The sequence below is a fragment of the Camellia sinensis genome, chromosome 3 (genome assembly GCF_055761805.1).
Source record: "Camellia sinensis isolate YWXY chromosome 3, ASM5576180v1, whole genome shotgun sequence".
Classification (NCBI taxonomy): Eukaryota; Viridiplantae; Streptophyta; class Magnoliopsida; order Ericales; family Theaceae; genus Camellia; species Camellia sinensis.
Window position 1 is genome coordinate 20,156,355 of NC_138963.1, and position 10,267 is coordinate 20,166,621.

Here is a 10,267-nt window from a genome sequence, read left to right on the forward strand (position 1 = left end):
CTTAGCTTTCTAGATGCATACAGAGGCTACCACCAAATCGCCATGCATGAACCAGACCAAGAGGTCACATCCTTTACAACTCCAAGAGGACTATACTGTTACAAGGTCATGCCCTTTGGCCTAAAGAACGCAGGGGCAACATTCCAACGGATGGTCACCAAGATGTTTGAACCATTGCTAGGCAGAACAATGGAGGCTTACATCGACGACATGGTGGTCAAGAGCAAGAATGAGAATGACCATCTCAAGGACTTAGGAGAGATGTTTGAAATCCTGAAGAAGCACAAGTTGCGCCTCAATGCGTCCAAGTGTGCATTCGAAGTAGGATTTGGCAAATTCCTGGGCTTCCTTGTGACCAACCGGGGAATAGAAGTAGACCCCTCTCAGATCAAAGCAATTCAGGATTTGAAGAGACCAAACTCAGTGAAAGAAGTGCAGCATCTCACCGGCATGGCAGCTACGCTCAATCGGTTCATAAGCCGGTCATCAGATAGACTACGACCATTCTTCCATGCACTAAAAGCCAAGTTCGAATGGGACGAAGAATGCGACCAAGCTCTGAAAAGCCTGAAAGAATACATGTCTTCTCCACCATTGCTGGTCACCCCAGTACCTGGAGAAGAACTCTTTCTGTACCTGGCAATCTCTCAACACGCAATTAGCGCAGTGTTGGTCCGTACGGAAGGAATTCAACATCTGCCCATCTATTATGTCAGCAAGACATTGCTAGGAACCGAAATAAGGTATTTGCCACTGGAAAAGTTAGCATTGGCCTTGATGATGGCCTCTAGGAAATTGGCACACTACTTTCACGCCCACACCATAGTTGTCCTCATGGCTTTTCCACTAAAAGCTTTGTTTGAGAGGGCGAACTTTTCTGGGCGAATCTTGAAGTGGGCAGTAGAGTTGGGATAATTCGATATCAAGTTCCAACCCAAAACAGTAGTAAAAGCCCAATCTTTGGCAGACTTCGTCGTAGAGTTTACTCCTGGAAGTCATCATATCTACCCAGTCGACCTAACTGACACAACCGAACTAGGGATGAAAGTTGGCGCCGAAATAGCGCAACCCCTAGCAGAAAGCACTCGGTCAGACTCCAAGGTAGACCAGACTAAAGACAGGAAGGAAGAAACAAACCAAGACTCACCAACAAATAAAGACTTGGTACAATCAGATAGCGAGGGGCAGACAACAAGCATGGACCTTGAAGAAAACACCAGCAACATTCTTGACCCCACGACATCATCTGACCCCTCCACCTACTGAAAGTTGTTCGTTGGAGAGATGTGGAAGCTCTTTGTGGATGGAGCATCCAACCGGCATGTTGCAGGACTTGGCATAGTCCTCATCTCACCAGACGGCCTGGTTGTGGAGCAAGCAATCAACCTTGGCTTCCCAGCATCAAACAACGAAGCGGAGTACGAAGCACTCCTTGCAGGACTCAAAACAGCATCCTACATGAAGGCCACCAAACTAATGGTCTACAGCGACTCACAGCTGGTGGTAAACCAAATTTATAGTGACTATGAAGCAAAGGATGATAGGATGGCCAAGTACCAAGAATTGGTCAGAACAGAGATCAAAAAATTTGAAGTAGTAAAGATAGAACAGATAGGCAGGGAAGAGAACGGTAGAGCAGACAAACTAGCAGGCTTTGCTTCAATGGCAGATACATCCATCCCTCATCCATTGCTCATTGACTACTTACCAAGACCAAGCATCGAAGACCCGAAAGCAGAAGAAGTATGCTGCGCCGATCTAGGCCCCTCATGGATGGATCCCATCATACTATTCTTGAAAGATGGCGTCTTACCGGAAGAAAAAAAAGAAGCCAACAAAATTAGAGCAAAGTCACAGCGATTTTGGCTCTCCCCATCTTTGGCATTATACAAAAAGTCATTCTCAGAACCCTATCTAAAGTGTGTCCACCCCAGCAAAGTGGAAGCATTCTTATACGAGATACACGAAGGAGTGTGCGGAAGCCATCAAGGAGGAAGATCGCTAGCTTACAGGGCCATTTCACAAGGATACTGGTGGCCATACATACAGGTAGACTCAGAGAAATATGTGAAGAAGTGCGAGAAATGCCAAAAATTCGCACACCAAATACATCAACCAGCTAGAGAACTCCTACCATTGACTAGCCCATGGCCTTTCGCAATGTGGGGCTTGGACATAGTAGGACCACTTCCAACAGCACCCGGCAACAGGAAGTTCTTTCTCGCAGCAACAGACTACTTCACAAAGTGGGTGGAAGCAGAAGCATTGGCATCGATCAAGGAAAGAGATGTGAAGAAGTTTGTCTGGCAAAATATCATTACTCGATTTTGCATATCTAAAGCCCTCATATCAGACAACGGCACCCAGTTTGATGGCAAAATCTTCAGAAGCTTTTGTGAAAAATACAAGATAGAGTTCTACAATTCTATACCAGCATATTCTCAAGCAAATGGCCAAGCAGAAGCATCAAATAATGTTTTCTTGGATGGACTGAAGAAAATGTTAGAGAAGGCAAAAGGCAAGTGGGCGGAAGAACTTCCTCATGTTTTATGGGCTTACCGCACCACACCTCAACGATCAATAGGAGAAACACCATTCTCCTTAGCCTACGGAATGGAAGCAGTAATCCCACTGGAAGTTGGCCTCCCCACAATTCGAAGCGAAAATTTTGATCCCGACTTGAACGGAGAAGCCATAACATTGGAGTTCGACCTCGCCGAAGAAAGAAGAGAAAGAGCACTGGTCCACATTGCCTCGTATCAACAAGAGTTATCCAGGAAATACAACAAAACAGTACATCCAAGGCAATTCAAGATCGGAGATTGGGTGCTACGCAAAGTGATGGGAAACACCCTGGTGCTAGGAGATGGCAAGCTAGGGCCTAATTGGGAAGGTCCTTACAAAGTAGTTGGGTTAGCAGGTAAAGGGGCATACCACCTAGAAGACAAGGACGGCAAAACAATCCCTAGACCATGGAACACCGCCAATCTCAAGTTATTTTATTTTTAGCTTTTCTCTTTCAAACATGTGTAATTTTTTATTTCCTCAATAAAACAAATCGATTCTTTTTAGCATAAGTTGTTCTCTGTAAAAGTCAGCTTTAGTAAAGTTAGGTACATTGCAATCATTTTATTCTAAGTTGGCTGGAAAAACTAACTTAGAGGTTGGCTGGATTAAACCAGCACCCCTCCTAAAGCCCAAGATAAGGATCTAGGCTGCAGGACGTTTGGTCGGAATAACCAAACATTTTATTCTAAGTTGGCTGGAAAAACTAACTTAGAGGTTGGCTGGATTAAACCAACACCCCTCCTAAGCCCAAGATAAGGATCCAGGCTGTAGGACGTTTGGTCGACATAAACCAAACATTTTATTCTAAGTTGGCTGGAAAAACTAACTTAAAGGTTGGCTGGATTAAACCAACACCCCTCCTAAGCCCAGGATAAGGATCCAGGCTGCAGGACGTTTGGTCAGCATAAACCAAACATTTTATTCTAAGTTGGCTAAGAAAAACTAACTTAGAGGTTGGCTGGATTAAACCAACTCTTGGTACTCTTTAGCTGAAGTAAGGAAATCGGCTAAAGAGTGGTTGGCTGGATTAAACCAACTCTTGGTACTCTTTAGCCGAAGTAAGGAAATCGGCTAAAGAGTGGTTGGCTGGATTAAACCAACTCTTGGTACTCTTTAGTCGAAGTAAGGACATCGGCTAAGAGTGGTTGGCTGGATTAAACCAACTTTTAGTACTCTTTAGCCGAAGTAAGGACATCGGCTAAAGAGTGGTTGGCTAAGGAGCTCAGTAAGATTGCTCAGCTGAGACCGGAATAAAGTATCTCGGCCACACTACTATTAGAAAGCAAGCTCAAAACACGAATTTAAACCGAGATAACAGTTGGAAGTGAAGATCATGGAAAAGTCATTACAAGTACAAACATACAAATCAACCGAAATAAGAGTTCAAAACAAGAAACTTTTCATTCATCAAAGGGCAGTTACAAAGGGGGGGACATAGCCCGGTTACAAGAGCAAAAAGTAACAAAGAAAAGAAAGTACAGAATCAAGTGAAAAGGTCTTCAAGGTCGGCGTCAATATCAACTTGAACACCGGTTGCAGATGGAAGATCAGTCTCAGTAGCAACTGGCAGAACGATGTCAGTCAACGGCTCAACAGTCAAGTCTTCAACCGTTGGTTCCAACCGAGCTGATTGATCGTTGCCTTGCTCGTTGACTACCAGAGTAACAGTTGGCTCAACTTCTTCATCTTTATCATCTGAACCCTGCAAAAATTGTTGTTGGACAGAAGCAGCATATTCTGCTAGTGAGGCCGGAATGAAGTACTGCGGAGCATTGTAGACCTCGGTTTCAGGCCCACAGTCGAGCTGTTCCACAGCACTTCTCCAGCTGCACTTAAAGAATAAGTCCTTCGCTCCCTCGCATTGAGGAATGTAGAGGCCCTCCGCCTCTTTGAAACCCTCGGCGTTGGCATCACTGACCTTCTTCTTCAGTTCGGCGATTTTGGTGTCCTTTTTCCCTTCAAGCTTAACTAGCTCACGAAGGTACTTGTCTTTCATTACGATCAACGCCTTCTGTTTATCGGCCTCAGCCGAGGTAACTAGTCCGATTAGACGAGCTACCTCAGCCTCTAGCTCGGCCGTTTTTTGTTGGAACTTCTTCAGCTCGGTCGTTTTCTCTTCAACCTCTGCCATGGCCTGCCTAGCCGTTTTCCTGAGCTCCAATACCTTTTGGTGGGCAATTTGACTCTTCTGAAGAGACTGAAATGAATGGAAAGAAATCAATGAGGAAACCGAACTGAAAGTTGGAAAAAAAATGAATGGAAAGAAATCACTGAGGAAACCGAAATGAAAGTTAAAAAAAAAATTTAAAGACAAGGGGCATCATACCAGGATCATGGACTTGGTGGCCAATCAAATGGCCTTTAGCTCGGTCAAATTCTGGTGGTGTTCCATGTCTGCTGGAAGGCACACACTTTTGGCAAGATTGAAGGCCATTAAGTGATCCTTCTCAGCGACCACCGAATCGGTATGTTGAATAAGGCGGTTATGAAATTTCAGCTTCGGTGCCCACTTAGAAGAGCCAGCCCGGTCAGAAGGCTCCGGCTGTGGAATTGGTGGAGGGATGGATTCGTCCTCATCCACAAGACGCTTGTAGACACCCCATTTTTGACCGACCTTAAGACTCAGACATCACCAGTTGAGCACTCGGTGATACTGCATATTATGCTCATTTAGAAGTCTCAGAGTCGCGCCCGTGAGCCCTGCCTCCGGATTTCGGAACCTTCTTCTGTGCCTTGCCTCGGTTTGCGAACCAGGCTCGGTTTTCTCTGTTTCTTTTCCTGAGGGAAGGGAGAGGCCTCGTAGACCATCTCTCAGTGGCCGTGGGCTACATTTTGTGGCTGTAGGCCATTTTTTCCATTTCGGAGCCCGGTTTCCGGTTTTGGGAGCTGTCAAGCCGTGTGCCTCGGTTCGGGACTGCTTAACCATCTCCTATTGCTCTGGTTTTCGGCGTACATCTTATTTACTCCCTTTTGAGGGACACTGAGGTCTGAGAGACCCACTTCGTGGTCGAGTGCCACTTTCGGTGCTTAACAGGCAATTTTCGGGGCCTTGAATTGCGCGTTCTGGCTCCCGAACATTCGTTTTGCATCGGTTTTCGTTCATTTTTGGAAGGTGAGAGGGTGATTTATGCTCCGGCGTTGGGCCGAGGTATAAACCGAACAGGTTGGGGGCCCAGCAGAGCAGTGGGCCGAGATGATCGACTGTTCACCCGGAGATGGGGTACCAGAACTTCGGCCGGGCAGAGTTTGGACTATGTGCTGCCCCGAACCGTGCAGAAGGTGCCCGGCTAGGAAGTGACCGGTCAAACCAGGATGCTCGGTCTGAGGATTGTCGAGATCAGACAGACCGAGAGGCCGGCGCTCGGAAAGGCGCGGTCAGCCGAGGTAGTTGACTGACCGGCGAGAAGACCGACCAAAGGAGGATCCCGGGCTAAGCTTTGCCGAGATGCCGCCTAGCCCGGTCCTTCATTCGGTTATCCGGTCGGGCGCTTAAGGTATGAAGCATGGTATGACCGAGGTAGGGCAGCTCGGCTGCCGAGCTCCAGCTATGCTGTCAGGCAGTTGAGAGCAGGTGATGAACGGCATGGTTTAAGCTGACAGATGGGATAGCAGAGCCACGTGTCAGGAGATGACAGGGAGTGGATATGGGGCACAGAAGGTATATAAGCCTGTCTGCGCCCCCCATACAGGACACGCGAACACTCTGTAAGAAAATCCTTACACTCAAACACTCTCCCTTCTCTCTATCTATCCCCTGTGTGTGTTCTAACTTGATCGTCGGAGGGGTTTTCCGGCCACACACCGCCGGGTAGCTCACCGCTATTGTGCTCGCAGGTGATCGGACAGAAACGGAGCTTGGAAGAAAGGAGTACGGGCTTGCCGGAATATTTGCTCCCCGTACAATTGGCGCCGTCTGTGGGAAGCTTGACAGACAAAACCTTGTCTTCCAGGTTCATCTGATCGCCGTCCATGGCGAACAACGACGAGTTCCCGTTGTCCGCCATCGATGGAGCCACCCCGGAGTATACCCGAAGGAGAGAGGGACCACCTGCCGTCCATCCAATGGCTGAGTTGGGGACGCCCACTGGAGGACAGTCAGGGGACGCGCGGGATAAGCGCGGAAGGAGTCATGGGCATTCACGGAGTCCAGACGGTCACCGGCGGAGAGACTCACACGCCAGGCGACTGGAAAGCAAGTTAAGGGACCAAGACGCTGTCATCAGGCGGATGGCGGCGGAGATGGAGGATCTTAAACGGCATGTCAAAGGGAAAGGTGTAGCTGGAGTGGGTGACCACAGTGAGCGCACCCTATCCCGCCGTTCAGGCGGACAGAGCCAACGACATACTCAGTCCATATCTATCACCAGAAGTTACCAGGTTGGTGATTCCGACGTGCGTGCAGAAAAGTCCAGCGCGCAAGACAGCACCTACAAACCCTCACGTCCGGCGACGACGTCGAGGTATTCTTATTCGGCTCAGTCAGAGGACTTACGGGCAGTATTAAGGGAGCGGGCTCGCCGGCGCGAAGCTCAGAGAATACCTGCTTTCCAGCGGCTCTCCTACGGGGTACATGCCAGCGAGGAGGTCGGAATGCCTCCACCCCGCCAGGCAGTGCCGATATTCGAAGATACAGACTTGGCAAGGTTGAATGCCACTCCTTTCTCCCTGGAAATAGAAACAACGCCGCTTCCAGCGGGCTTCCATCAGCCTAAGTTCACGCTTTACGACGGGAAAACCGATCCATACATGTATGTGAGCCACTTCCGACAGGTTATGGCCGGACATCGGCGCAATGACGGACTTATGTGCCTAATCTTCCCGTCAAGTTTAGGCGAGCTGGGCTTAAAGTGGTTCGAGAGGTTGCCGGAAGGGAGTATACAAAGGTGGCATCAGTTGGCCGAGGCGTTTGTTACGCGCTTCAAAACCAACACAAAAACACCAAAGGAAGTTGATCACTTGCTGAGTGTCAAGATGGAACCGTGCGACACACTGAAGGCGTACAATTCAAGGTATTGGGAAACCTTCAACGAGATCTTAGACTGCCCGGTCAACCTTGCTATCACGCAGTACAAGCGTGGTCTCCCGGTCGGACATAGACTGCGGGACTCGCTTACCATGCACCAACCGACTTCCATGGGCCAGCTCATGCAGCGCATCAACGAGCACATCCGAGTAGAGGATGATGCGTCGGCTTCCACCGTAAAGGCCACTCCGGTCGGAACAGACAAGAAGACAGCAGGCAAGGTGCACGCAGTTGGGCAAGAGTCCAACCGCTCAAATGACCGGGCAGAGGAATCAGACCGAGGTTCAAGTCGAAAAAACCGGGGTAGAGGACGTCGGAATGACCGGGATGACTACCCCCGTGATGACGTTGAGGACGCAAACAGGAGAATGAAGGCAAGGACTGGCATAACCACGGTCTTTAAGATTCCAATCTATCGCATACTTAGCGAAATCCGAGACGAGGAGTATGTCCGGTTTCCTGCTAAGTTGGGCGATGGACAAAAGGGGTACAACCCGCGGTATCGTTGTACGTTTCACCGGGAGAGGGGTCACCGGACTGAGGATTGTTTGCCTTTGCGACAACATTTGGAAGAATTGGTTGCGGCCGGGCATCTGGACCTTTACATTGATGGCGGAGTGAAACCAAATCAGGCTCCGGTCGATCCCAGGGGACAGGACGACCGAGATGCACCACCACAAGGAGTCATTAATGTCATCCACGGCATCGTGGAACCGGAGCGTGTCTGCGAACTCCGGGGCATGATCAAGAAGGCAGAGCACATGAGGGAAGTTTTGTCAGTACAACCCGCCATCAAGAGGGGGAAGACAGAAGAGAAAGACGTGATAAGTTTCACCTCAAGAGATTTAGAGCGCATCCAGACGCCGCACAACGATGCTCTTGTAGTAACACTACGCGTCAAAGAATTTGATGTTAGACGAATCTTGATCGATCAGGGAAGCTCGGTCGAGATCATGTATTATGATGCGTTCAAACAGCTCAAACTCCGTGAGGCAGACTTGGCTCCGGCCACTTCGCCACTGGTTGGATTTAACTCGCAGCCGGAGTGGCCATTGGGAAAGATTATCCTGCCGGTCAAAGCGGGATCCGTGGTCAAGCAAGTGGAATTTTGGGTGCTACAAGTCCCTTCAACGTACAACCTTATCCTTGGAAGAGGATGGCTTCACGCCATGCAAGCCGTAGCATCGACCTACCACCAGGTGATGAGATTCCCCTCGGCTATGGGGGCAATCGAGGAGATTTGGGGTGATCAGGTCATGTCCAAGTAATGCTTCGTGGCGGTCAACGGGAGCCGGGCTGCCAAAGGATTCGTTCAAATGATCGAGGGACCGGAGGACCAGAGTGTCCTGGATGATGTTGGCACCAAAGCCGAGGACAAGGCTGTCGAAGACTTGGTGGAGGTGCGGATTGATGCCGAGCAGCCGGACAGATTCTTCTTGCTCGGTTCAATTCTCTCGGCCATGGAGAGAACCGAGATGATTGAGTTTTTGATGGCAAATATTGAAGTCTTTGCATGGTCGCCCTACGACATGCCCGGCCTTGACCCAGGTTTTATCTGCCATCACCTCAATGTCTTCCCTGGAGCAAAGCCAGTCATCCAGCGAACAAGGCGATCGGCGCTGCATCACGCCGAGGTAGTAGCAGAGGAGGTAAAGAACTTGCTTGAGGCACGAGCAATACAGGAAGTACACTACCCTCGGTGGATTTCCAACACGGTAGTGGTGCCCAAGAAAAATGGAAAGTGGCGAGTTTGTGCCGACTATAAGACAGTCAACCGAGCTTGTCCAAAAGACAGCTTCCCTTTGCCGCGCATTGACCAGCTAATGGATTTGACGGCTGGACACAGCCGGCTCAGTTTCTTGGATGCATATCGCGGCTATCACCAGATTGCCATGCATGGGCCTGACCAAGAAATCACCTCTTTTACGACTCCAAGGGGACTCTTCTGCTATCGAGTTATGCCCTTTGGTTTGAAAAACGCCGGGGCAACCTTTCAGAGGATGGTGACCAAAATGTTCGCTCCTTTGCTCGGCCGGACAATGGAGGCTTACATCGATGATATGGTGGTAAAGAGCCGACATGAGGCACACCATCTGTCCGACTTAGCCGAGATGTTCGCCATTCTTAAGAAGCACAAGCTGCGCTTGAACGCCTCGAAGTGTACCTTTGGCGTGGGATCCGGGAAATTTTTGGGATTCTTAGTCACGAACCGAGGCATCGAAGCAGACCCTACTCAGATCAAAGCCGTGCAAGAATTGAAACAACCTAGCTCGGCTAAGGACGTACAGCATCTGGCCGGTATGGCCGCCGCGCTTAATCGATTTATAAGCCGGTCATCAGATCGCTGCCGCCCTTTCTTTCAAGCATTGAAGTCAAAATTCTCATGGGATGACGAGTGTGACCGAGCTTTGGCTGAGCTCAAGGCTTATTTGTCTTCCCCGCCGCTGTTGGTTACACCAGAGCCCGGTGAGGAACTCTACCTTTACCTTGCCGTCTCCCAGCATGCAGTAAGTGCGGTGTTAGTTCGGGCTGAAGGAATTAAGCACCTCCCAATTTTTTACGTAAGTAAGACCCTTCTGCCGGCTGAGACGCGGTACTTGCCGCTGGAAAAACTAGCGTTGGCACTGATGATGGCTTCGAGGAAATTGGCACATTATTTTCACGCCCATACCATCG